A 27,407-nucleotide genomic window follows, 5' to 3' on the forward strand; every position below is an offset into this window, starting at 1 on the left:
ACAAAGTCTGGGGAAACAGGGCAGGAGACCAGGCAAGGACCATGTAGAGAAGGCATTGCAACAGAGGACCTGACTGCAGGACTGTGTGACTGCAGGGAAAAGGGTAGGAGGTGGAGTGAGACTTTGATTGACTCTGTGTGGACAATGTTTGGCTCCCAAGATACATAACAACACTATGGTGTTATCTTTTACTTAAATGTGATGTATGCTGGTGTAAAGCAGATGCAGGGGTCCTGACCTCCTTCTTGTGACATTTACATGTCTAAAAAGGCATTATTACTTTTAAGGCTATTGATTTTCCTGCCTGTGTTTACTGTTTTCACTCCAGTAAACACAGCAGCTTGTTACATTTTGTTTGGCTTAAACCTACAGCTTCTAATAATCTCAGTTGTCTGCGCGCTGTGGCTGCAACATTGTACGTCCTTGTTTGAGTAAACCCTTAGAGCAGGAGATAAATCTCTCCTTGCTCTCAAGGAAGTTTGGCGTTTACTGCAGCCCTCTCCTTTGTCTGCCTGATGGATTATAGTAGAGAATTTATGCACACTTGACTTATAAATCTTGATCAGACACTCTTAAGCATCATGAATCACTACTTACGCCATTATCTGTGCTGTGGAAGGGCCGTAGGGATGAAAAGAAGTGTTTCAGAACACTTTTTAAATATTTAGCATGTTCCCATTCATGTAGTCATAATAAATCAACCTACACTGCAATTATAAAAGTTTCTGAAGTCATGAATTCAACAGTTATTGTATTTTTTCTGCTTTGCTCATCATATAAAGGCACTTGTGTTTTTTTATAACACCTTTCTTGGCCATGATTTGCCTTGTTAACTCTGGAAACCGCTCACCACCTACAGGGCCCCAGCCGCAACTAAATGAATCACTCTGTGGGACCGACATCTGTATTTGAACTGGCCCAGGGCCCAGCTCTTTCCCCTGTTCTCAAGCACAACACACCATTTATAATATATAGTATAATCTACATTCTTGGATTAAAGAGAAAGTGCCACTGAAGCAAAAGTTGCTTCAGTGAAACCAACAGCTGTCTTTTCCAGTTGGTTCTGTGCTCAGTCTTTCTATGCAGGCCATGTGCTGTGGTTATTTGGTTTGGCACACAGATCATGTTCACATCCCTGCTCAACTGTACATCCTAAAGATGAAACACAAGGCTCCCCGTCCAATGTTTAAGCCAGGCATATCCACGACTGTGTTTAAAGTAACAACATGCGAGATTCTCACCACTCGCCTGTTGGGATGTTTGTTGTAGTTTCTGCGGTCCCAGATTCGGTGGATATGGGATGGAATTTCCAAAAAGAAAGACAAGAGGGCAAGAGAAAATGATGCACCCCGCTCTGGTGGAACGTTTTAGAGCAAGAGTTGATTATGGTGTGGTTAACTAGTGTGTTTTGCAGATTTGGCCTGGCTGGCTTTGAGGGAACAGGCAGATGCTGAATCTGCTCAAGACATTTTAAGATCTTGTTCCAAGTTCAGTGTTATTCCTGTAAATCTCTGCTGGTACATGTGATGCAAAAGCAGGAGCTCTCACTGAGTCTTTGGAGCATGTTTTATTATACTGAAGATTCTGATTTATATTTTACTGTGGGTGGGGGAATTCACTGAAAGTTTATTCATTTGGAAAAAATGTTACAAAATAGAAAATGTATTCAAACATATACATACAGTATGTTAGCCATCTGTATAATCAGATATCTGCTTATTAACTCAAATCATTTACCTAGTAAGTGAAGTTCTGCATTCAGAATGTAACTTACAGCCATAATATGTAAAAACATTTACACTATAGTATAAGGTAAAATACGGTAAACTTTATTTATCCATGAAGGGAAAATCAGGTAATCTTGTAGATAGAAAGATTGTAAAAGTAACTAGATAAAGCATTTCCTGAAGAAAATGCACTGTGAATGCTGAAACGCTGAATCGATTCATGAAGAACTGCTGAAAGTTGATGAAGAGAAACAGGAAGTGTTTTAACAGAGATAAACATATGAAGAAGAAGCTAAAACAGCTGAATGTTAACTTAAAACAGCTGAAATCGATTTGCTGAAGTTGATAAAACATAGGTGAATTCATCTAAACAGTTAAAGATAAAGTTAAATGTTTAGTTAAAAAGAGCTTAAATAAATTTGCTGAAGTTGATAAAACATAGCTGAATTTATTTAAACAGTAATTTAGATAAAGACTGAAACATTTAAAAACGCTGCTGAAATTAGCTGAAGAGAAACAGGAACTGTTTAAACAGAGCTAAACATATGAAGAAGAAGCTGAAACAGCTGAATGTTAACTTAAAAAAGCTGAAATAGATTTGCTGAAGGTAATAAAACATAGCTGAATTCATCTAAAATATAAAAATTAAAAGAATAGTTAAAGTTCTTTGTTAAAAACAGCTGAAAATATGTAGAAGAAACTGAAGCAGGTTAGCAAAGAGCCGCTAGCATAAACATGCTAACTACACACGAGCCTGACGCTGATTTATAAACAGCCCTGATCACGTGACCCGACACAGCCGTTGCCACGGAGACTGTAGGGGAGAGGCGGGAAACGGTAAGATTTTCACTCGTGTAAACTGATTTGGAGCCCTTACAAACAGGCTTTTTTCAGCAAAACTACGATAGATGCCGTCATATAAAGTGAACCACGTCAGAGCCAAGACTTTAATGAACCACTAGTGTGAATTTTATGTTTGAGGACTGAAAATTGTGGTCACAGGAGCGAGAGATCCAAGTGGACTCTTCAGCTTGTCGGACAGAATCTCATATCGAATTTAACATTGGCGCTAATGGGAGAGCGGAGGGGGACTCCCGTCACTCTGAGGCTCACAGAGAAAAAACGATTTGTCTCTCAGATGTCAGAAATAGCTTATTAGAATCAAGAGAAGTATTCCTACATTGTTGTGAAGAAATGATTCAGAAAGAGTGAAAATTGCGGCCGTGCTGACAGTTTATTGAGAAAGATTTTGGTTTTAAAAAATCGGCCTCTCCACTCTAAGCTGTGACGTCATCCACTCTAGCTGCACCAACGTTCCATCATTCACTCCCATTATAAAGTCCAAAATCAGACAAAAACATCAAGTTACAAAAACTGTAATTATGAAAAAACTATAAAAGATATTAAAAAACTGAATGGAAGATTAAAAGAGCAGAAATAGCTGAACATTTTGATACCTGAATGATTTCTGTAGCTGAAAGTATGCTGAAGTAGTTAAAGCTGAAAGAAGAAGAAGTTGAAGAGTTGCTGAAGAGACTCTCCCATAGGAATCCATTATAAAAAATAGTTATTAAAAGTTAAATATTTTAAAAAGTATAAAAGTTATAAAAATTCTGAATGGAAGCACACTTCTCCTTAAAAAGCTGAACATTTTGATACCTGAACGGTTTCTGTAGCACAAAGTATGCGGGACTAGTTAAGTGCCAAAAAACGTACGGAAGAATAATAATAAAGACTAGATAAAGCATTTCCTGAAGAAAATGCACTGTGAATGCTGAAACGCTGAATCGATTCATGAAGAACTGCTGAAAGTTGATGAAGAGAAACAGGAAGTGTTTTAACAGAGATAAACATATGAAGAAGAAGCTGAAACAGCTGAATGTTAACTTAAAAAAGCTGAAATAGATTTGATGAGGTTGATAAAACAGCTGAATTTATGTAAAATATAAAAGTTAAAAGAATAGTTACAGTTTTTGTTAAAAAGAGCTGAAAGTAGAAGAAACTGAAGCAGGTTAGCAAAGAGCCGCTAGCATAAACATGCTAACTACACACGAGCCTGTACAAGTGTCTGACGCTGATTTATAAACAGCCCTGATCACGTGACCCGACACAGCCGTTGCCACGGAGACTGTAGGGGAGAGGCGGGAAACTTCAACTGCCAAGATTTTCACTCGTGAAAACTGATTTGGAGCCCTTACAAACAGGCTTATTACAGCCAAACTACGATAGGTATCGTCATAAAAACTTAACCACGTGAGAGCCAAGACTTTAATGAACCACTAGTGTGAATTTTATGTTTGAGGACTGAAAATTGTGGTCACAGGAGCGAGAGATCCAAGTGCACCCTTCAGCTTCTCGGACAGAATCTCAGACCGAATTTAACATTGGCGCTAATGGGAGAGCTGAGGGGGACTCCCGTCACTCTGAGGCTCACAGAGAAAAAACGATTTGTCTCACAGCTTTCACAAATATCTTATCAGAATCAGGACAAGTTTAACTACGTTTCTGTAAAGAAATTATTCCGATAGAGTAAAAATTGCGGCCGTGCTGACAGTTTATTGAGAAAGATTTCGGTTTTAAAAATCGGCCTCTCCACTCTAAGCTGTGACGTCATCCACTCTAGCTGCACCAACGTTCCATCATTCACTCCCATTATAAAGTCCAAAATCAGCCAAAAACATCAAGTCACAAAAACTGTAATTATGGAAAAACTATAAAATATATTAAAAAACTGAATGGAAGATTTAAAGAGCTGAAATAGCTGAACATTTTGATACCTGAATGATTTCTGTAGCTGAAAGTATGCTGAAGTAGTTAAAGCTGAAAGAAGAAGAAGTTGAAGAGTTGCTGAAGAGACTCTCCCATAGGAATCCATTATAAAAAATAGTTATTAAAAGTTAAATATTTTAAAAAGTATAAAAGTTATAAAAATTCTGAATGGAAGCACACTTCTCCTTAAAAAGCTGAACATTTTGATACCTGAACGGTTTCTGTAGCTCAAAGTATGAAGGAGTAGTTACGCGCCGAAAAACGTACGGAAGAATAATAATAATATATAATATATAATAACTAGATAAAGCATTTCCTGAAGAAAATGCACTGTGAATGCTGAAACGCTGAATCGATTCATGAAGAACTGCTGAAAGTTGATGAAGAGAAACAGGAAGCGTTTAAACAGAGATAAACATATGAAGAAGAAGATAAAACAGCTGAATTTATCTAAACAGTTAAAGGTAAAGTTAAATGTTTAGTTAAAACAGCTGAAATCGATTTGCTGAAGTTGATAAAACATAGCTGAATTTATTTAAACAGTTAAAGTTAAATGTTTAGTTAAAAAGAGCTAAAATCGATTTGCTGAAGTCTATAATACATAGCTGAATTTATCTAAAAAGTAAAATATGAATGTTAAAGGTGAAGTTAAAATGTTTAGTTAAAAAAGCTTAAATGAATTTGTTGAAGTTAATAAAACAGCTGAATTTATCTAAACAGTTAAATTTAAAGTTAAATGTTTAGTTAAAAAAGCTGAAATAGATTTGCTGAAGTTGATAAAACATAGCTGAATTTATATAAACAGTTAAAGTTAAATGTTTAGTTAAAAAAGCTGAAATAACTTTGCTAAAGTTGATAAAACACAGCTGAATTTATCTAAACAGTAATTTAGATAAAGACTGAAACGTTTTAAAACGCTGCTGAAATTAGCTGAAAAGAAACAGGAAGTGTTTTAACAGAGATAAACATATGAAGAAGAAGATAAAACAGCTGAATGTTAACTTAAAAAAGCTGAAATAGATTTGCTAAAGTTGATAAAACATAGCTGAATTTATTTAAACAGTTAAAGGTAAAGTTAAATGCTTAGTTAAAAAAAGCTGAAATTGATTTGCTAAAGTTGATAAAACATAGCTGAATTTATCTAAAATATAAAAGTTAAAAGAAAAGTTAAAGTTTTGTTAAAAGGAGCTAAAAGTAGAAGAAACTGAAGCATGTTAGCAAAGAGCCGCTAGCATAAACAGGCTAACTACACACGAGCCTGACGCTGATTTATAAACAGCCCTGATCACGTGACCCGACACAGCCGTTGCCATGGAGACTGTAGGGGAGAGGCGGGAAACTCCAACTGCCAAGATTTTCACTCGTGAAAACTGATTTGGAGCCCTTACAAACAGGCTTTTTACAGCAAAACTACGACAGATATCGTCATAAAAAGTGAACCACGTGAGAGCCAAGACTTTAATGAACCACTAGTGTGAATTTTATGTTTGAGGACTGAAAATTGTGGTCACAGGAGCGAGAGATCCAAGTGGACCGTTCAGCTTGTCGGACAGAATCTCCGACCGAATTTAACATTGGAGCTAATGGGAGAGCGGAGGGGGACTCCCGTCACTCTGAGGCTCACAGAGAAAAAACGATTTGTCTCAGAGCTTAGATAAATAGCTTATCAGAATCACGACAAGTTTACCTACATTGTTGTGAAGAAATTATTCCGATAGAGTGAAAATTGTGGCCGTGCTGACAGTTTATTGAGAAAGATTTTGGTTTTGAAAAATCGGCCTCTCCACTCTAAGCTGTGACGTCATCCACTCTAGCTGCACCAACGTTCCATCATTCACTCCCATTATAAAGTCCAAAATCAGACAAAAACATCAAGTCACAAAAACTGTAATTATGAAAAAACTATAAAAGATATTAAAAAACTGAATGGAAGATTAAAAGAGCAGAAATAGCTGAACATTTTGATACCTGAATGATTTCTGTAGCTGAAAGTATGCTGAAGTAGTTAAAGCTGAAAGAAGAAGAAGTTGAAGAGTTGCTGAAGAGACTCTCCCATAGGAATCCATTATAAAAAATAGTTATTAAAAGTTAAATATTTTAAAAAGTATAAAAGTTATAAAAATTCTGAATGGAAGCACACTTCTCCTTAAAAAGCTGAACATTTTGATACCTGAACGGTTTCTGTAGCTCAAAGTATGAAGGAGTAGTTACGCGCCGAAAAACGTACGGAAGAATAATATATAATATATAATATATAATAATAAAGATTAGGAAAACAATACTGTGAATGCTCAACAGCATTCACAGTGATAAAGATTAGGAAAACAATACTGTGAATGCTCAACAGCATTCACAGTGATGAGTAATCACTAGCTGTTAGCTAGGGTGTTGTAGAGCCTGATGGCTGTGAGGATGAAAGATCTCCTGTATCATTCAGTCCTGCAACGAGTGAGGTGAGTCGTCCACTACAACTATCTGGTCCATCAGGATGTTGTATAGGGGATGGTTAGTGTATTGCAGAATGATCTCTATCTTTTGTCCCTCCACCACAGCCTTCAGTGAGTCCAACCTGATTGCAGTCACTAAACAAGCTTTTTTCATCATTGCTCATCAGTGACACCTAGAACATTTTAGTCATTTAGCAGACGCTTTTATCCAAAGCAACTTACAAGTCATTACAAGGTACAAAGGGAGGCAGGGTGAGCGTGAGGAGGTCTTGCCTAAGGACCCCTACTGGAGGTAGCCACAGCTGGGATTCAAACCCCAGTCTCCCACATGGGAGGCGGTGATGTTACCACTACACTAACCAGCCGCTAGAAGCCGGTTAGAGTCCACATGATTGTAATCTATCGTCCATCTTGCTTACCCACCAACACACTCAGGCAGAAACTTTGCCCCAGACCGGACTCCAAAACAGAAGATGACTAATATAGTGTATGCGGTCCAGTGCAGTGAAGAATGCTCTGAGCTGTACATTGGAGAAACCAAACAGTCTCTACACAGGAGGATGGCACAGCACAGGAGGAGTAACACCTCTGGACCTGAATCAGTTGTGTACCTTCATCTTAAGGACAAAGGACACTCGTTCGAGGACAAAAAGATCAGGCCCAATTCACACCTGCACCAGGTTGGACACACTTAGCCACCCATTATAGGTGTTAAGAGGGGTTGGGCAGAGGTGTGACTATTACATCCTTCACAACCTCCCCTTCCATTGTTTCACGTAACAAGCCTATCTACATCATTTAAACAGACCCAAACTACAGACCTGTCTCTCTTCTTTCATTTCTGGCCAAGACCCTTGAACCAGCAGTCTTCAATCAGCTGACCGACTTCCTTTCTAGAAATGACCTCCTAGATTTCAACCAGTCCAGCTTAAAGAGTGGTCACTCCTGCTGAAGGTTGTGGAATCCCTGCGTGTTTGGCAGGGACTTGTTTCTATCTCTCACTGCCTCTCCACTGGCATGCTGCAGGGCTCAGTTCTTGGTCCTCTACTCTTTTACATCGACATCTAGGTTCATCAAACCACCATCAAACCCCTCCAGATGATCCAAAATGCAGCACCACGTCTCATTTTTGATCAGGCAAAAAGAACATGTCACACTACTTTTCACATCTCTGCACTGACTTCCTGTAGCTGCCTGCATCAGGTTCAAAGCCCTGACCGCTTGCTTTGTACCTCACTTGTAAGTCGCTTTGGATGAAAGTGTCTGCCAAATAACTAAATGTAAATGCCCCTATTAGCAACTAAATTTATGTCACACTGTACATTACTCCAATATTTGAATTAGTTCACGATATGCACGTTTATGCATCTTTAATCTTTACCTATTTTTCAGCTGGATGCGGTGGCAAAACTACTTTTATATTTTTGCTGCACTTTGGCCAGTACTGAAAATGCTATTTATTCAGAAAAAATTAAGAACAGTTGGTGAAAATACTCAATGTAAACCTTTGCTTACCACTACTGGATAACAGGTTAAACTCCCAGAACTATTAAGTAATTTTTAGAAGACTTATCATTCACAAAGAAAGTAGCAGTAGCCACCTGTACCAGTAGCAGATTCCCATAGTGACAGAGATGAACTATTTTCATGTTAGAATTTAACAAATGACAAGCATATAGAGAAACTCCACCTAAAAACCTTATAGATAAAATACGCATGCATCTATGGATGCAAAACCCTACACCCTCACTGCACCATGCCATCCCTTCTGCAGAAGTTGTTGTTTCCAATTTCAAAACATGTGTATGTTTAGATCTGGCACCCTGTCATTAAGTAATGTAATACTGGATACTTTTGGTTCACCTATATTTCCAACTTGAGGGTGGATTGCAAGTCCTATCCAAAACCTTATACATTATATAACAGCTTGACATGTGTGTATTGTAAAACTATCTGAACAACTAGAATGGCTGCAGATGTTTATTTACACAGAATCAGTTGATTGTGAATTTTTGATTAAGCGTTGTTCACAGATGAGCACAAAAAGTGTACTATTGCCAATATCCTGAGCTGACAAGCTTGTTGATTGTCCACACGTTGCCTGTGGATTATTTTACTTATAGTGGGAATGAACCACAACAGACAGGCAAAACAGGACTGAAGAAGACAATCCAGGCAGCTAACTCAGTTTGCCCAGATGTCTCTCAACATGGCTCTCGAATGTGCCAAATTCCTTTGCAGCAGTGCAGCAGTTGGGTCTGTATACCCTGCTGTGAAGGAAAGCAATAACACGGGCCAGGAGACCAGACTGGACATTTGGCAAATATTATTCCAGCTTCATGCTGCTCTTTGAACTGCCCCGTAGATCCCCAAACGTTTATTTATGTTCATATTAATTTGTGTTGATTTCTAACTGCTTTCCCTTCTCTGGTTTCTCCCTCCTGTTGTCTTGGGTTATTTTTAGGATAGCAAACTGTGTAGGCAATGACTGCACTCCCTGAGCCTTGATCTGTCCATCAACACTAGAGACGTGTGGATTAGAAACATGCCAGTTACCAGATGTGGAAAATATATGAAACCACAGTGCTCCTGCACCCTCTAGACTTTCTTATGTCTGCATCCCACGTGAACCCAGTAAAGTTCACAAGCAGCTAATTAGCAGCACTGATTGACTTAATTAGCTGTGGAAAGTGCCTGGATGATGCTTGTAAGAGTGGATTTGTTTAGAGTTATGCATAGTGCACAGTGAGAACCTGTTGCTCCTGGTCAAAGACAGTACAACCATCTGCTCTGGGGATTCAGAGTACCTGCTTAAAGTCAATACAATAAATTCTCTGCCAGGTTTCGTTTGCCATGTACTTGAGTAAATTTAAATATCTGAGGTCTGTAAAATAGTCAATTTGTGGCTTGTTATTGCCCAGGCCTTTGTATTCACTATAGCCAAATGTCCAGCCCTTACTGCTACTGGCTGAGTATGCATTTCCATTTACTTGCGTAAATACCTTTTAAAAGCTGTTTTTGAACTTTTTTAGTGCCATCTGTTTCTCACATTAACTATTTACTCTCAGCTATTTGGTAGAGCACATTTTGAGTTGCTGTATTATACTGTATAATAATCATACAATACATAAAAATACAATTTTATAGTTTGTTTGATTGATTGTTGTTCTTATTGCCCAGAAGAAATTAAGCATGCAACAAATTTTTTTTTCCATTGCTTTTTTATTGGTGAAAATGTTAAGGAGGATTAAAAAGGTTTATAAGCCCAACTAGTTAATTCTTAACTATTCATTATTAATGTGGCATTTATTGTGAGGTAAAATGTTAACAGTGCATTAATAGGTTTTCACCACAGCTCCTTTTTACATGAACATTTCCATTTTATGTCACCTTATGCTTATCCGCTACATTTCACCTGAATTGTTCTCATGCACTTAACTGTCTCAACCCAGACTATAAATTAATTGTTTTCCCAGGGATGTTGTCATGGCTCCATAATTCCTGGATTGTGTTCACAAGAAACTTTGTTGTTGTCTTGATTTTTTATGATGAGGTTCTCCATTTCTTAATGGCAGTGAGGTGGTTGAGGTAGATGGCGGTCATACAAAGTTACATCAGTCATACCAGAGACTATATTCACAGTCCTGATTGTGGTTTAGACAAAAGAAAAAAAACACATAATGATCTTGTGTATTAATATACTGTATGTAATATAGTATATCATACTGTATATTAGTTACTGTCAGGGACAGGGAGATATGAATCATCAGAAAACAAACATTAATCTAAAATAATAAGTAATAATATCAAGATATTGGATCACTGCACACAGTATATTGTTATTTAGAACATGTTGGCAGATATCTGATAAGAAATTGCAGTGCAATAAAAGTAGCTGAAATAACTGTAACCTCAAGCACACTGAAACACACACAAAAAACTAAACATAGTGTGTGATGTAAAATCATGTGAATTATTACATTTAATGAAAAAGACACATCTGAAGAATTGATGTTACATTGTTGTAACTTTTGTTTATTCAGGGAACATTCATTGGGGTCACCTCTCACAATCACCCTACTCATATTCACACAGTTACACTACGACCACTCAGCAGCTGCAATTAGACCCTTGGTAAAGGGCAATTAAGCTCTGCCACAGTGGTGTTGGTGACAGAGGTGCAGAGGTGTTTTTTGTCTACTTGTCCTACTTAGATTTTTCCTTGTCTGCCTGAGAATGTGACCAGTAACTTTCTAATCACAAGTTTGTTTCTATAAACGTTTACATTTAGTCATTTGGCAGATGCTTTTATCCGAAGCAACTCACAAGTGAAATACAAGGTAAGCGTAAGGAGGTCTTGCCTAAGGACCCCTACTGGGCAGCAATGTTATCACTACACTATCCAGCCAGGTTTGTGTTATATGTAACTGCAGGTATAACTGTTTCAGTGTTAGTACCTGGCTGACATTGCAAATCTGGTAAAGGTATATGGTACAGGTACATGTATTATCATGGATACAAAACTTCAAAAAAATGGCATAGCAAAACAGTATTTCATGCTTATCTTCATCAAGGTCAAGAGTATAACCAAATAAAATTTGCCCAAAATAATCAAACAAAAACAAAAAAATCTGATCTTTCATGTCTTTATTGAGAACAACCATGAAAACCTCATAGTGAGAGTTGTCTTTAGAGGACCTGATTCACAGCTGTGTATGAAGACAAATCATCAGAGGGTGTGTAGTTTAAGAAAAAGATGCCTCACAGGTCCTCAAGTGGCAGCTGCACTAAATAGTACATGTCAAATACCAGTGTCAGCATCAACAGTGAAGAGGAGACTTCAGGATGCTTGACTCTATGGCAAAATTGCCAAGAAAAACAAAAGACTGAGATGGGCAAAAAAAAGCACAGACATTGGACACTGGAAAACTGGAATAAGGTGTTGTCTACATGTGAGTCCAAGTTTGAGGTCTTTGAATCAAACAGAAAAAACAATTCTGAGAAACAGAACAAATGAAAAGATGCTAGAACAGAGCTTAATACCTTTAGTCAAGCATAGTGGAGGCAGCGTGATGGTCAGAGGGTCCTTTGGAGGTGCTGAAATAGGAGATTTGCACAGAGTGGAAAGGACCGTGAAATTGACAGTTGCCTAAGGTCTACCAGACTGTAATTGCTGTAACTTTCATACAATATGCACCAAGGAAAATAATATTAAAGAAATAAAGTCTGACATTGTCAGTTCCAGAGCTTTAGACCTGTAGATGTTTTTTAATCCTGTTCTTGGTAACTTTTCTGCCTCTAGTGGCAACTAAACTCTGTTTCCCCTTAGCCAACAATCTCAACTCTCCTATGGAAGAATGGCTGGAAGTTTGGTTAGTTGGAAACTTTATTGTCCACATTGCTTTTGGCTTCACCACAAGAACCCTATATCTAGCCACACTCTATCTCTCTAGTATACTTGCTCTTTTGCACATATTTTCATTTTTGAATGACCAGCTCTATCTGGCCCCATGCAGTCTTTGGAGTTGACCCACAGGGCCCATGAAGCTTGAGGGCTAGTAGTGTGCCAAACAGTTAGAAATGAATCATTGTTTTTGGTCATTTCAACCTCTGAAACACTGAGCTGACAGGAACTCAACTGAGTTGAGTTGATAAACTGAATAGAGAAGACAAGTCAAGGTTTGAAAACTATTAAATCAAGACAAGCAATAATTTTGTCATTTCAAACTATTGGTTGTCAAAACTACAGGACCTACATCCATCATATTGTAAGGAATTGCAAGAAAGTGGTATGTCCTTTATGTCCTTTGTTTTCTGCTTTAAAAGAAAATTTTGTTTTAAAGGCTGCAACCACTGACTCAGCTGGTGTTAGACTCTGCAGTTGCAAACACTCTGCCAAACATTCAGTGACAAAATATCTTGTCCATGGGATGGACAGCTGAAAACTGAATGTAGGATGTTAATATTAGTAACTTTGTAGTAGCCTTTAACTAGCTAGCACCTACTACATTGGATGACATTGTTTTATCATTAATGCTGCTGTTAAATCTAATAAATGGCAAACAAATGCTTATTTTTAATAAAATAATGATGACATACTTTATAAATGTGGAGAAATTGTTTGGAAAGCTGCAGTAGATGATGGTGCTACGGTGGGGACACCTCAACATGTAGCATATAGGAACTGGGAGTCAAACCACTGACCCAGGGATCTATAAATGATTGCTCTACCAACTGAGCTACATGTCACCCAACACATGATGCAAGTTGTTCTTAGACCTAGAACAGCCTAGAAGTGATGATACTTCTAAATCGAAAGCCATTACTTTTAGCTGTCAACATGTAAAAAACGGTTTGCTTTGTTTTGTTCTGTGAAATTAAGCACTAGTTATGAACCAGCCATAGAACTGGTTTGATGTTCAATTACTATAAATTTCAGCTTTATTGGTATCAGAATGCAATGATGGATTCACCATGCTTCATCACCTCTTGAACAGCAGACAGTTGCTGAACAATCGGCTTTAAATATACATATAAATGAATAAAATATGAAACAGCACTTTTGCTATTTTCCTGACTCAGTTAGCACCACTTTCTTATTATTTAACTGTCCTGTTGGGTTTATGCTCACTAGTGGTGCCTTTGAGGCTATTTTTGAAAGAAGGATTATTTGGCACCTTTCACGAGGCCAGTTTCAGACTCCATTGCCAGAGACCACACAGAAGCAAAAATTAGTTTAAAGGGTTTATTACAATAAAGATACAAGTGATAGTGTGACCAATCTCTGTCGGATCCCAGCAGGAGGTGAGGGCATCGGGTGAGTGAGGCGGTCTAGGAGAGGAGACAGAGTTAAGCAGGGTTCTTTAAGAGCCAGGGATACGAGGAGGATTGGTATACTCACCTATGAGTAGGACGTGGTGGTCCGAGTAATGATAGACCTGAGGGTAGTGGACCTGGATGAACTGCGGTGGAAGTCCAAAGCCAGAAGAGTTGTAGTGTTGGTGAACCAAGAGGTAGTTGACAGGAAGAGGTGGTCTTGAAGTCACAGCCAAGATGGCCGACCAAACGGAGAGCATGTGGAGTGGTTGATGGCAACTGAGTGAACCGGGGTACGTGGCTGATATCCGTGGATTGGTAGTGGGGAAGTGCAGAGGGTCTTGGCGGCAGCACACTGCGTCGTTGTCCAACTCCTAACACAGATCCTGGTGAAACAAAATCCAAAATCCAATCACAGGGTGATATATGAAGTCATAACACAGAAACAGAGCAGGGTAATGCGGAGGGGAATAGAACAGACCAGGTGTGGGAGAAACACTCGCGGTACCAGAGGCTCAGACAGAGGCAGGTTCCAGGTTTGCTTCCAATACTAGGAAAGGAGAGAGAAGGAACTGATCTGGTGGGATAACACTCACGGTACCAGAAGTTTAGACAGGGGCAGGAAAGATGGGGTCCCGGGCCGGTGAAGGTAATCCGGCAGAGGAAGATCATGCAGGGTTCAGGTCTGATAAAGGGAATCAGGCAGAGATAGGTTATGAGTTCAGGCAAGGTTTGTCACAAGTAGGCAGTCCAAGAATAATTGCTGGATAGTCGTTCTCTCTAGTCAAAATGAGACTATCTGGCAATTGAGGAGACAAAGGGAACTGCTTATAAAGGGTGGGAGAAACAGAGGTGCAGGCAATGAGCAATCAGCAGGTCACATGGCAGGGAGGAGAAAAAAAACAGGAAGCAGACCAAAAAAGGAAGTCAGTGACAGACAGGTAGGAGGAGCTGGAACCAGGTACCTCTATCTTGTTCTTCAGTTGCAGATTAGTTGCAGATGCTTAAAGCATCAGGAGCAACAACTTCAACAGCAACAACTCTTAATGTTTTTTTTTTTAAGTTCAAGTATGCAGCTTAAGCTACCACTAGCATGAGACTGAAATTTAGTCCTGTCCTTGCTCCACTGTGCTCTTTCACACTCTACCAACCTTGGTACAGCTCTTTAGGGATTTGTCATTGTCAAATTACAATAAATAATAAGCTGCAAAACTTAATAATCAAGCAGAAATTGATTAAATTCTCATTAAGAGAATATGGATCACTGACCCACCAAATCATTGTGTGTGTTGCTACAGTGTCATAGTGTAAACACATTTTAAATGACCTGAAGAGACAATGCAACACTGGATTATAAGTGGTTAATAGGTGGTGTCATAGACCACCCTGTCGGTTAGGTTTAGTTAACTAAACTCAACCAAACTTCATGCATAGTGAGGGCAGGTCAAAGAAAAATAATCGTTAAAAAAAAAAAGCTAATCTTTTTTTTTTAAATTACCTGGAGTGTTGTAGCATAGACATGTATTAATAATGTTGTACAATTTTAGTTATTGTGCTCAGAATCTTTTTTCACATAGACTCATTTTCTTTTTCCATGGGTGTTGTTCAAAAGGACAGGGGTACTCCTGAATTTCATCCATCACAAGATTTTGAGAATGAGTATCCTTACGCATTATGCAAGAAAAGTTGATAGAGTGTCCAGACGCCACTCACTGGCACTGGTTTAATTTAGCTTCTTTGTGTGGACCCACCACTGTTTTTACTCTCCAGACCTTTTTGCCGCTACACTTTGTCCAACAGTTCGATCTTTCATGTGTTTCTTTTTAAAAGATTGAAAAGACTACTAGAAATTAAATTCAAAATTATGTGCGCAAAGTTGATGATTATTTAAAGTTCATCTGTTAAAGGATAAGGCATGTATTTTTTTTTGTATTTTCTTACTGTATGTAGTTATTTATTAAGACGTAACATACAGTATACAGATCTAAAACTGTGGAATAAACGGCTTTTATTCTTAAATGTATTTGGTATAATAATTAAGAATAATACTATAATGTCTGTAGGTGACAACACATTTCTTCATGCCCTATGATAGACTGGTGACCTGTCAAGGGTGTACCCTGCCTCTTGCCCAAAAACAGCTGACCCTTAAGAGGACAAGTGGTAAATAAACTAAATAATTATTTTAGTTTAGTTATTTCCAGGTCTTTGTTTGTGTGCTACAACAAGCTGTCACGCAGAAGATAGGTTTGTTTGCTATAAAATAGGAATTAGTTTGCTGCATACTGTACAGGTGGTGCAGAACATAAAATAAGGGAGAAGAGTACAATCATAGTATTGGTAAGAGACTGATATTTGTAGCTGCAACTTTGTGTGATGCAGTCATGCAGTCATACATTGAAATTTGGGAAAGAGATCCCCATTTCACGTCTTTTGACATTGTACCCTGATGGCAGATGGCAGGCATCATTTGAAATAGGGGAAACAGTGCCCCTGTGGCAGCAGGTGTAACTTGAAATAGCGTTATTATGGTAGCTGGCATTCTGAAAGTTACTTATCAAAAATATCTGAACAAAAATTGTGTGATTAACAAAAGCTGAAAACTTTAATGATTTCTACCTCAACAAGGCTCAAGGAGGACATGACAAGTTATTACTATTTAAAACAAGTTTTGTTTATAAGAAGCTTGAGTGTGACAAGGGAAATCAGGGGACGTAATTCTAGTAGCTTCGGAGAGGATGGCAGTGCCTTGGTTCTCTTGCCTGCAGAGGCTGGTGGCAGCTCAGTCAATGGAGCTCACATGGGGTGGAAATGCACTCTACCAGGTGGGGAGAGCTATCAGGAATTTACCAGTCATAGGTCAGCGGCTATGGGCTTGGCCACTGGATGGAAGGACTTTGAGGGTTTAGGTCTCTCCACTGGTGGTCGCTACTATCCAGGGTGCCCGGGCTGCTTTGTACACCAGCGTCTTATGCTGAGAAAACCACTGCGGTATATGATATGTATTTGGACATGACAGAGAGCACTCACACAGTTGAAAGGGGTTTGACAATTTTCTTTTCAGCTGCTGGCATACTCCTAGAGCGAAAGCCCAGGGGCCTGCGCCCAATTCGCAGAAGCTTGGGTTACAATACTTAAACAACATCAGCATATGTGGAAGTATGGGAGACAATAACTACACAGTGAGAAACTATTAAACTCACTGTGAGAGCTGGCGTCTGAACCTTAGACCAGCAACTGCATAAAAGTCAAGTTTGGCGTTATTGGCCACCGAAAGCAGATCTGATGGATCAAATCAGGGCATATGCACATGCACACACAAAGGTACACATCATCTATTGCATCAATGAAATTATATTACATATGTGTATATACACAATCCTTTAGTAAATCGGGCCCTATATGAAATCCAGTTGGACTGATTACTGAGGACAAGATGCAGTTTTTGGTACTAAGGGTTGAATCAATTTCTCCCTTTTCTTGTCAAGAGAAGACAAATGCTGCTTTAAAACCTCTTTTTTTGGAAGCAAAGACAAAGGATGCCCTCTCTCTCCATATTGTTACTCTCCCACGCAACATAAACAGACACACCTCCCCCTCCAGCAACATCAATTCTCTGAATGTAATGTATAGGCCTCCCTTGACTGCACGCATCAATTTGCCTCACAGCCTGTACAACTTGAATCTTGCCTTCCATATTGAAAATCAAAATGTGCTTTTTCATTAAAGCCCATGACAGAACCAAATACGGTACCTTGAACAATCCATCAGCACCATGTCACTCAGCTACACCAGAAAAATGAAGTTGCTCTTAAGTGGTGCATGCTTTGGTGAGCGGTGTATGTAAAGCTCAGCATCAGCACATGTATGAAAAAACACAGTACACTTTAAATTCAGCAGGGTGAGCGCTGCAACAAGAAGCATTGCTGATGGCAGGCCTTTTCATAGTGTCAGAAACATGTGTTAGTCTTTAATCTCAACTGTTCAACCATCTTTACTTAAATTTGTGCATCTTCTTCAAATGGAAATGAGAGAATTGTAGCTACCACAAATAAGCCAGTCTTGACTAAGGAATTTTAAGTTGTAACTAACTGAATTAGTCACCGTGTAATGCTTTATACATCAGTAATATTTAGGTGTATTAACAACATTTTGGTTAGCTTCAATTTAGTACCATTAAAAACTAGAGAATTGAAGTTAAATTGAAAAGTCAAAGTACATTAAACAAGCAAGACAATAATAAGGCTTTCTCTGTGCAGCACACTTTAAACAGGTCAATTTAAAGTACTTTTCATAATGTAAAGTAAAAGAAATCATTATACTGTTTTCAGGCTGCATAACATAAGCCTAACAATAGTCCCACCTGTGCAGACTTAGGGCGTTAGACATGACAGCCATGTTTATCTCATATAGATACTAAGATATCTACATCTGGGTCTTCGCATCAGCTTCCACATGTTGGGTGACGCTGATCAATAGTACAACAGAGTGCTACCATGCATGACTGTGAACATGTCAAAGTGAAAGAGGAATGGGTCCCGCATTTTAGCCTTGCTGTTCCTAGTCTATGTCCTTGAGTGTTCAGATTATCATTGTGAATATCGCTGCCTTCACCTTCTAGCTCTTTTCTAGCTCTAGCTTCCAGCTTAATCTCGGTATTTCTCAAGCTTCTCATCAAACTTGCCATCCTGATGCTCCTGATGTGATCTATCACTACAAACTTTCTTCCTCTGTTTTTCTGTCTGTATACAGAGGGGGCTCATAAAAAAGTGGTATCCCGTTTTCTGTTCTCTGTTTTAGCCCACTTAGCACAGAAACTGGAAGAATTAGGAAACCTACAGCCCAGCCATAAGCTCTCAGTGATGTAAGTTCACACCAGCTTCCAACATCAACTTTAACAGTTTTTACGTGTCAAAAAGTGTGAAACAAGCAAAAGTTAAGCTAAATGTTATAGTGATATTGCCACAACAGGTAACCTATCTTTATAGTGCATTTCCATTTTTAAAGCGCATTCTGATGAAGCTGCAGACAGATGGTGAGTGTCATTTGCTGTGGTAATTTTACACCACCAAATGGGCCAGATACATCTGGCCTGACACCAAGCGCTGAGGTGCAGCAGCTGTGGTGCTGTGTATTCCTGTCAGTCAGCAGCAGTGCTGCGACATAAGAGCATCATTTAGCCTCACAGCGTCTTTTAAAAGTCCCACTGGGTAGACAGAGACATAAACCTTGCTGTAAGTGAGAGGTCAGAACAGGACTGGGTAGGTTGTTGCAGTTAGAGCTGTTTTATGCAAATTCTGGGGATGTAAGAGAAGGGCAACATGGCTTTAAATCAGAATGACAAATCTACTTGTTGAGTTATTAGGTGCAGCAGTGCCATCAAAGCGCCTTTGACTGTGTATGCTAGGATTTTTACGAATTAATATAATGGCTTTTAGGGTGAACATGCAGTATCCTCAAGTCACTCTAGTATTACATTCATGTGGAACAATAAGGTCTGTTTTCACGTGAGCATACACACGCACAGACAAGCAGACTTTATTGGCTCTCTACACTAAGGAGATATACACTAATCAGTGGGTCAGTTCACTGGATTCATCATACATAAATCTATACACTCAATCATTTAGCAATTGATTGATTCATTTTTTCATTTTTCTGTGGGACAAGAGTGAATCACTGTGGGCACTATGGGATTCAAGGTGATGTGGAATTAGTCAGCTAAGTGACCAAAAAACTGTCAACAGAGAAGCTGCAGTCTGCCAGTAAAAGGCTGTTGGCACAACAGCTGCATTTTGAGAATGAGATCTGGCTGTGCAGCCTTGCAACACTCAACAGACTCAAAAAGTACCCAGTTACAGTTACAGGAGGTAGTTGTGAAATGCTCAGCTTTATTGTTTATCCTCTACTGCACTACAAGCAACAACCATGAGTTGTTTACTGCCCTACTCCACTATGACAAAGTAAACTGTAGTGAGTTTAGTTTACTTGTCATGCTGCAGAATAAATTAGGGACTCGTCAGATGCTTCCCTTAAGGTGTTTTGTTATAGATAAGAATGCAAACATATAAACATCTAAACTACATACTGTTTGTTTTAAAAGACACATAGAGGAAATGTTAGTTTAGGGTGTGACCTCCCATTGATATGCTGTAACATTGCTATGTTGTCTGATCTTGATTTAACTAACTGGACTCCACATTAACTTAAAGACATTAACTGTTATACTGGACTGCCTGCTGCCTACACAGCATATAATCACCCATATGAGGATGGGTTCCCTGTTGAGTCTGGTTCCTCTCAAGGTTTCTTCCTGTTGCCTTCTCAGGGAGTTTTTTCTTGCCACCGTTGTCCTCGGCTTGCTCATCAGGGACAATCTGATTATCATGATTCATACACATTCACTGTTCATGTACTGTTCTTTGGTTGTGTAAAGCTGCTTTGTGACAATGTCAATTGTAAAAAGCGCTCTACAAATAAAATTGAATTGAACTGAATTGAATGTCCACTGCAAAATATTGTATATTGTATGTTTTAGAACTAAACCTTGAACTTTTCAGTGTGTGCCATTATAATGTATCATAGTGAAGATGGAAATGTCTTTTACATCACCCGTCACAGGCTGTGACACATGTAAGAAATCTTTTGAACCCATTGAGTGTACAGTAGAACACTGCCAGTAATGATGTTTTTTTTTACTGTTGATTGCATTACTGTAATGTTGTATAATGTAAAAAATTTAAATGATAATCTGAGCAGGCTGTAGAAAACAACATTATGGCGTAGATGGAACATCCTTGCCACTTTGATTTAGATATGCCTAATTGCATACCTTCCCTGATGAGCATATGGCACCTAACAGCTGAAGAAATAGCTTCTCCTCAGCAGAGTGGCATATTTGATGATGATGAGACATTAAATCCATCCAACATTTGCTATGAAAAGCTGTGAAAAAGGCACCAGTGCTGTTCAGTACACCATTTCTATAAAACTGTTTGTCATTACATACAGTAAAAGTTATGGTACTCCAGGAAACAATTCCATATATGACCAAAAGATCATGGGAATATATTCATCCCATACTTTCTTTTCTACAATACGGGAAATCAGGGTCGCATCAAATCAACTAATTCAGCTTAAGAATGTATATAAGAATGTTTATGCCACAAGTTTGTTCAAGTTTAAATATGGTATTTATTCTAATTAGAATAATTCAATATGATAGGAAGAGATTCAAGAGTAAACCTAATTACATTTTTTAAGTAAAGTTACTTAAAATACTTTATACTTACTACAGATTATCATACTTGCTTTATCTTCTTTTTCTTTTGGCTCTTCCTTATAAGGGGTCCTTAAAGTGAATCATCTGCCTCCATTTAACTATATCCTCTGCATCCACTTCTCTCGCATCAACTAGCTTCATGTCATCTCTAACTACATCCATACACCTCCTCTTTGGTCTTCCTCTACCCTTCTTGCCTGGCAGCTCCAACCTCGGCATTCGTTTAACCAATATGTTCACAATCTCTCCTTGTCAAGTCCCACCTCTATCTGGCATCTCAGACTTTATCTCCAAAAACATCTGACATGGGCTGTCCCCCTGATGTACACTGATCCTGGTCCCCTCCATCCCTGTCACTCCCAAAGAGAACCTCGACATCTTAAGCTCTGCTACCTCCAGTTCTGCCTCCTGTCTCCTTCCTTGCACACCCCTCTTCACCTCTTTTCCCCACTCTTTGTTGCTCTGAACCATTGACTCTTAGTACTTAAAGTCCTGCACCTTCTTTACCTCTTTTCACTACAACCTCACCGTTCCACTTGGTTCCCTCTCATTGATCGATTCATCCATTCTTTTTTTTAACCCCTTGTCCACTCAAGGGTCACCAGATTGCTAGAGCCTATCCCAGCTGTTACTGGGCAAGAAGCGGGGTACACCCTTGACAGGTTGCCACTCCATACCTGCTTCCTCCATAATTCCACAGTGGATTGTCTTATTAATGCATGTCCTCTAATAATTTAAGTTTATATTTTCCTCTACAGGGAGATTAAAAAATTACATAACTAAAAATGGCCCAACAAAAACAGCTTTCCATAAAAACTCAGTTTGTACTTCTCTTGAGAAAGGAGATACAGCTAAAAAAATTAAGATTTCTTTAAAAGGTGAACACCATAGTCTCCAGAGACATGCTGCATCTGGAGCCAAAGAGAAGAGAAGATGCAGTGAAGGGCCTAATTGCCTAACTGTTTAATATGACTTAAGTATTAAGAGTTTTCTTCTTGAGAAACAGGTGAAGAATATACAGTCCAGAACTGGGGGTGGCTGTGGCTCAGGAGGTAAATAATTTGTTAACCAATTGTCGGATTGGCGGCTTGATTTCCGGCTCCTCCTGTCACATGTCTAAGTGTCCTAGGGCAAGATACTGAAGTCCAGTTTCACCCGGTGAGTTGGGTCAGCTACAAGACAGTTCTGCCATCAGTGTGTGCAAATAGGTTAATAAGAAACAGTGTAAAAGCACTTTAAGTACAAATGAGGTAGAAAAACACAATATAAGTGCAATTTGTTTACCATTTAGTTGAGGTGCAGAGCTCATGAAAAGGTGATAGATACCTGCCCAACACCATCAAGCAGGAAGGTAAATGTAATGACGTGGGGATATGCTTTGGTAATGATAGAGTGGGTGATCTGCATCTATACTGAAGAGGCATGCAATCACCTCTAGGCAATGACTAATTGGAATTAACTTCATTTTGCAGCAAGACGATGACCCACACAAATCTTTCTGATTGTGTAAGAATTACTTTGAATAAAAAGTAGCTGCTGGATGGCATAGCCAACTCAATCACCAGATCTGAACCCCATCAAGTTGGTGTTGGAGAAGCTGGAACAAAGTGTACAGAATCACTGCCAAACCTGCACATCATCACTAAAAAAATCAGCAAAAACTGATCTGTAAAGCAAAGTTGATTTGACCATTATTCTGTGCTCAAATATACTTAAAATGTATTATTGTTCATTTGTGTTGTGTGTTGTTCTGTGCGATCCATTTAGTACTTAGTTATTTGATTTATTAAAGAAAAAAAATTATAAAAATAAAATAAAAAAAATAAAAATAAAAATATGAATAAAACAGTGTCTAGGTGTTTCAAAACGTTTCCCTTGGCAGTCTACAACAAATCAATATATTTGGATGCACACACTACTTATCGGAACACAACTCAATTTAGTTAACAATGTCAAAATATAGAATATTATTAGACTGAACCTTTGCAGCATCATGTTAAATATAGATCTACAGTCTGAATTTTTTTCATTACATGTCCTGTATTTGGATTACCTCAGCATTTATCTATTTTAATTTATTATACAATGTCATTTACACCTCCCTTGAGAAAATTGGCATGCAGTATAATATGTCACAGTGTCGAGCCAGATGGTCACTGAGTGACAAGGTGTGCATATTATAGTGATTGCAAACATGGGTAAAGGGAATACGGATCCACAGTGCCAAAGAGAAATATTTAATAATGGCAAATGTGAGAAGCAAGAATATGATTCTAGAACAATGTTGGAAGTCAATATAGGCTACAATATCCTGTTTATACAGTATATGAAAATAGCATGCTAGTGACTTTGTTGTAACACACCTTTTCTCAGCAGTGATGAAAAAAAGTAATTGTTGTATGGTTTTACTTATACCTGTAATTTCTTTGACCAGTAAGAAACTTTTTTCTATGAGATTTGCTTCAGTAAAATTATTATTTGTTATAACCACACAAAAATCCAAATACTCTGAGTTTATAACTAAACCGCCAGCTAAATTGCACAAAGACTATACAGTGCTACCAGCAGTGTGATTACACATTCGCACATCAGCCTGCTAATTTGCTTTTATGTTGGCTAAAAGGCAATCACCAAATGTAGTACAATGAATTCTCATGGGGGCTATGAAATTCTTTGTCATTCAATTTAGTATTGGTTTATTCTGTATATTTCAAATGTCCAATATTTGTGTTGGAAAGGTATGTGAACCTTAAGTATCGTATTAATCTGGTATTTGTTCAATTCAATGACTATCTTGTGTATAGAGGATACATCTGAAACTGATTAAGTCTAAACTTAATAACAGATTAGTAGAAGAGCGCCATGGATGAAATGCTAAATTTCAGAAGACATTAAAAGAAGACTAATCGATATTCACCAGGGTAACTGTTTCATATTGGGTCAAACAGGTTTGGACAGCCTTTTTCTCTTGATAAATGAGATCATCTTCTAAAAACATTTATACATTTTGTATTTACTCTGCTACCTTGGTGTACAAATAAAAATAGTTTGGTTATCTGAATCATATAAAACAAAAAAAAGGAAGTGGACAAATACTTTTCCATAGCACTGTTTTTCTGTAATCATTAAATACATAAATTAATATATAAATACAAATCTAAAAGGTTCTCAAACTTTCAGCTTCCTTTCATCTTGCAGAAACATTGAGATCTACTGAGTATGCTTATAGATGACCAATTTAGGTAACCCTGATCCTGAGATCTCTATGTCCTTATTCCTCAGTAAGGAAATTGGATATCTTCTGCAATGTGGACAGAATGAATATGCATGCGAGTATGAGGTTCCACCAAGCTAAATGTCCAGAATTAATCGGCAAAACAACTCTTGCATGCAGTTTTTCATATCACTTTTTGAAAAGGTGATTATATTAATGTAAAGTGTATGTGTTAAACATAAAGCAGATTGACAGATTATGAGTGATACTGCTACTGTACAATTAAGTTGGTTAAATATTGCTAAAAATTTTAAAGGTGTGGCTCCAGTCTAAACTAAACAGATCTTTAACATCAGCTCCAGTTGTGTGTTAGCTAACACATGCAAGAGTGATACTCATAATGTTTAACATGAGATAATGTATACAATGTAAATTATGTATGTGTAAAATCCACTGAATCATCTCAATTTTATGTCAATGTATTATGATTTTGTAAACCTTCACACACACAGTTCACGCACACACCGCATGTTAATTACCAGTTTTTGCAGAATAATCCTCATGTAAAGAAGCCTGCAGCGATGTGATAATTTGGAAAGGGCAGCAATGAAAGATATACTTCTCAGCATTGACTGGATGATGCTGTGTTGCCTGAAAAGTCTGGTCCCAAATTGATTTGCCATTTACAGGTGACATTTTAAGCTTCTCAACATCTGCTTTTGTTTTTCACTCTTGTATGTACCCCATCCAGGTTATGGACAGACCTTAGTTGCTCAAAGTGTTTGTTCGCTATTTCTCTTTTTCAAGTAATGACATTGCTTTAGTTTCTTTGCCACAGTCTTTTAGACAACTGTTGCCAAAAAGGCAATATATGTTCATGCAATTATCATTGAAACCCCAAAGGCTGGACTAGTGTTACTAATGTTTCCCTGATGCACTGACTCACCTATAGATGATGGAAGGAGTATTCATTTTTGCCCTCCGACAGTTTGTCAGCATGTCAGCAACATTTTAACATTACATCCTTGGGTTTTTTCATTTTTTGTTCTGTGTTGTATTTTCTCCTCCTAAAAGTTGCATTATCTTAATCTATACTTATAGGGATCTTTTTATAAATATGTCAAATGACAATGTGAAAACATAATCACAGTGACAAACCTACAGAGAACTATTATCTCAAACTTTTCCCTTGCATTATTTTTTAATTTTAAGCTGATCAGAATACAGATATTGAATACTTTTATGGCAAACCAGTGGGAAGGAGTACATAACTTTTAGACTTTTTTTCTTTTTAGCTTCATGCAGGTCAGTGATATGACAGAAAATAACACTTGAACATCTTATTTAATCAGTCACTTTTACACTGGCCCTTCATGCCAATGAGCAAAGCAGCTCATTGGCATAAGCAAAGCAGCTCACTGGTACATTATCTCCTGTGCAGGAGATAATGTACCAAACTGGCATGGAGGGTTCTTCCGGATGCTCCTTTAAGCCACCTTGTGAGGTAGTGGCAGAGGTGAGGCGAGTATGCCGCTCCATCTCTGTAAAAGAGCACAGGGGTCTGGTATAAGGGGAGGGATGTTAAATTATTGTGACATTATATTGTGAGACCAGCTACTGGGGTTGGTTTTCCTGGAAGAATCTCCCACATTCACTGTGTGAGAAACAACATTTCTGACATGATTCAAACTCATGTACAACTGTCATACACTGTGTATATACGTAACAGTATATTACATCACTCACATGTTGCTGCAGCAAACTATATTGTCAACTATAAACCTTTATGCAAATTTATATTTATTAGTCCTTTTGCCACTTTTAAGTTATTTCAGTGACCATTGGTGGTTTCTCTATCTTTAACTGTGTGTGTGTATTGTGTCTTTGAGTCGGGAGACTTCATATTCATGTGGGAGGGTATGTATGAGTCTCAGAGGGGCAAGAAGAAACCTGGGAGCCCCTGTCCCTGTTCCAGGTTTATAAAAGGTCAAATGTAGTTACCGTACACAGTTGAAATTATTGTGTCAACATCTGTGGGAGGTAATTATACTCATATACTTGAATTACATTTTAAAGATAAAGGCAGTGGGTACATATTAACTTTTAATCTAAAAATGCAATAAGTTCACTTATTTCCCCCAAATTCCTGTTCAGTGGCAGCTAGACCTGTTCTTGAAGACATTTCACCTTCCCTCCAGAAGATGGAAGAGTTACAGTGATCTGTTCTCAAATCTGATGTTCGGGTTTATCAGAAACAAAGATGAAATTATTAAAACTGAACCAACTCCTGAGAGAAATATTAACTTCTCCAGCTGTTAAATACTCCACCATATTCCATGCTACTCTCTAACTGTGTCTGTCTATTTGGTGCAGAACAGGTAGTGTAAAGAAGATGTTTACACCTGGGGAAGCTAAAGCACATACATCAGAACTGGTGACGCCTTCTAGATGGAAGGTGAAACATAAACACAAAAACTTAAAGCAAGTAGCATTGCTGCAGAACATCATGCCACAAGCATTAGCATTAGCTACAGAACAACTGTTGTGGGGATCAAATACTGCCCAAAGTAGATTAGCACTGGAATTAATAGGAGACCCTGTTCATCTCATAGTGACACTTTAAGGTACCCGTAGCATTGGTATCAGATTCAAAGAGGCCTGACAGTGCTGCGAATATGACACTGTGCCAGTAAAAACAGGTTGTAATTCCAACTTTTCACTAACAACAAACATCAGCATTAATGTCTTATGTGCTTCTCGTCACACAGTTGAGTCTAAAATATCACTGTGTGCTATAGCATTAATTGCAAACAAATATGTTATAATAGCTAGAATCATAACAAATATCATCAGCCATGCCGACTGTATCAAGGGCAAGTAAAACAGAAGTTTCACAAAGGATACTCCTACTTTCCAGCTGAGCGCACAGGTTGATGTCTGTTAGAAGGAGAAGAAATGGGAAGTTGTGACAGATGGAGGTACCACTGTGCCTTGTTGTATTTCCTCCAGTGCCTCACACTGTTCAGCTGGTGGACCTCTTCCCATTTTATTACTGACGTAATTCACATAAGTTTTCTGTTGGACTAGATATCTCAATACTCACCCATGTGGACTCTCCCTAGCATTGTTCTACTATGCGTGCTTCAGTTTCA

The sequence above is a fragment of the Anabas testudineus genome, chromosome 12, assembly GCF_900324465.2.
Source record: "Anabas testudineus chromosome 12, fAnaTes1.2, whole genome shotgun sequence".
NCBI classification, from domain to species: domain Eukaryota; kingdom Metazoa; phylum Chordata; class Actinopteri; order Anabantiformes; family Anabantidae; genus Anabas; species Anabas testudineus.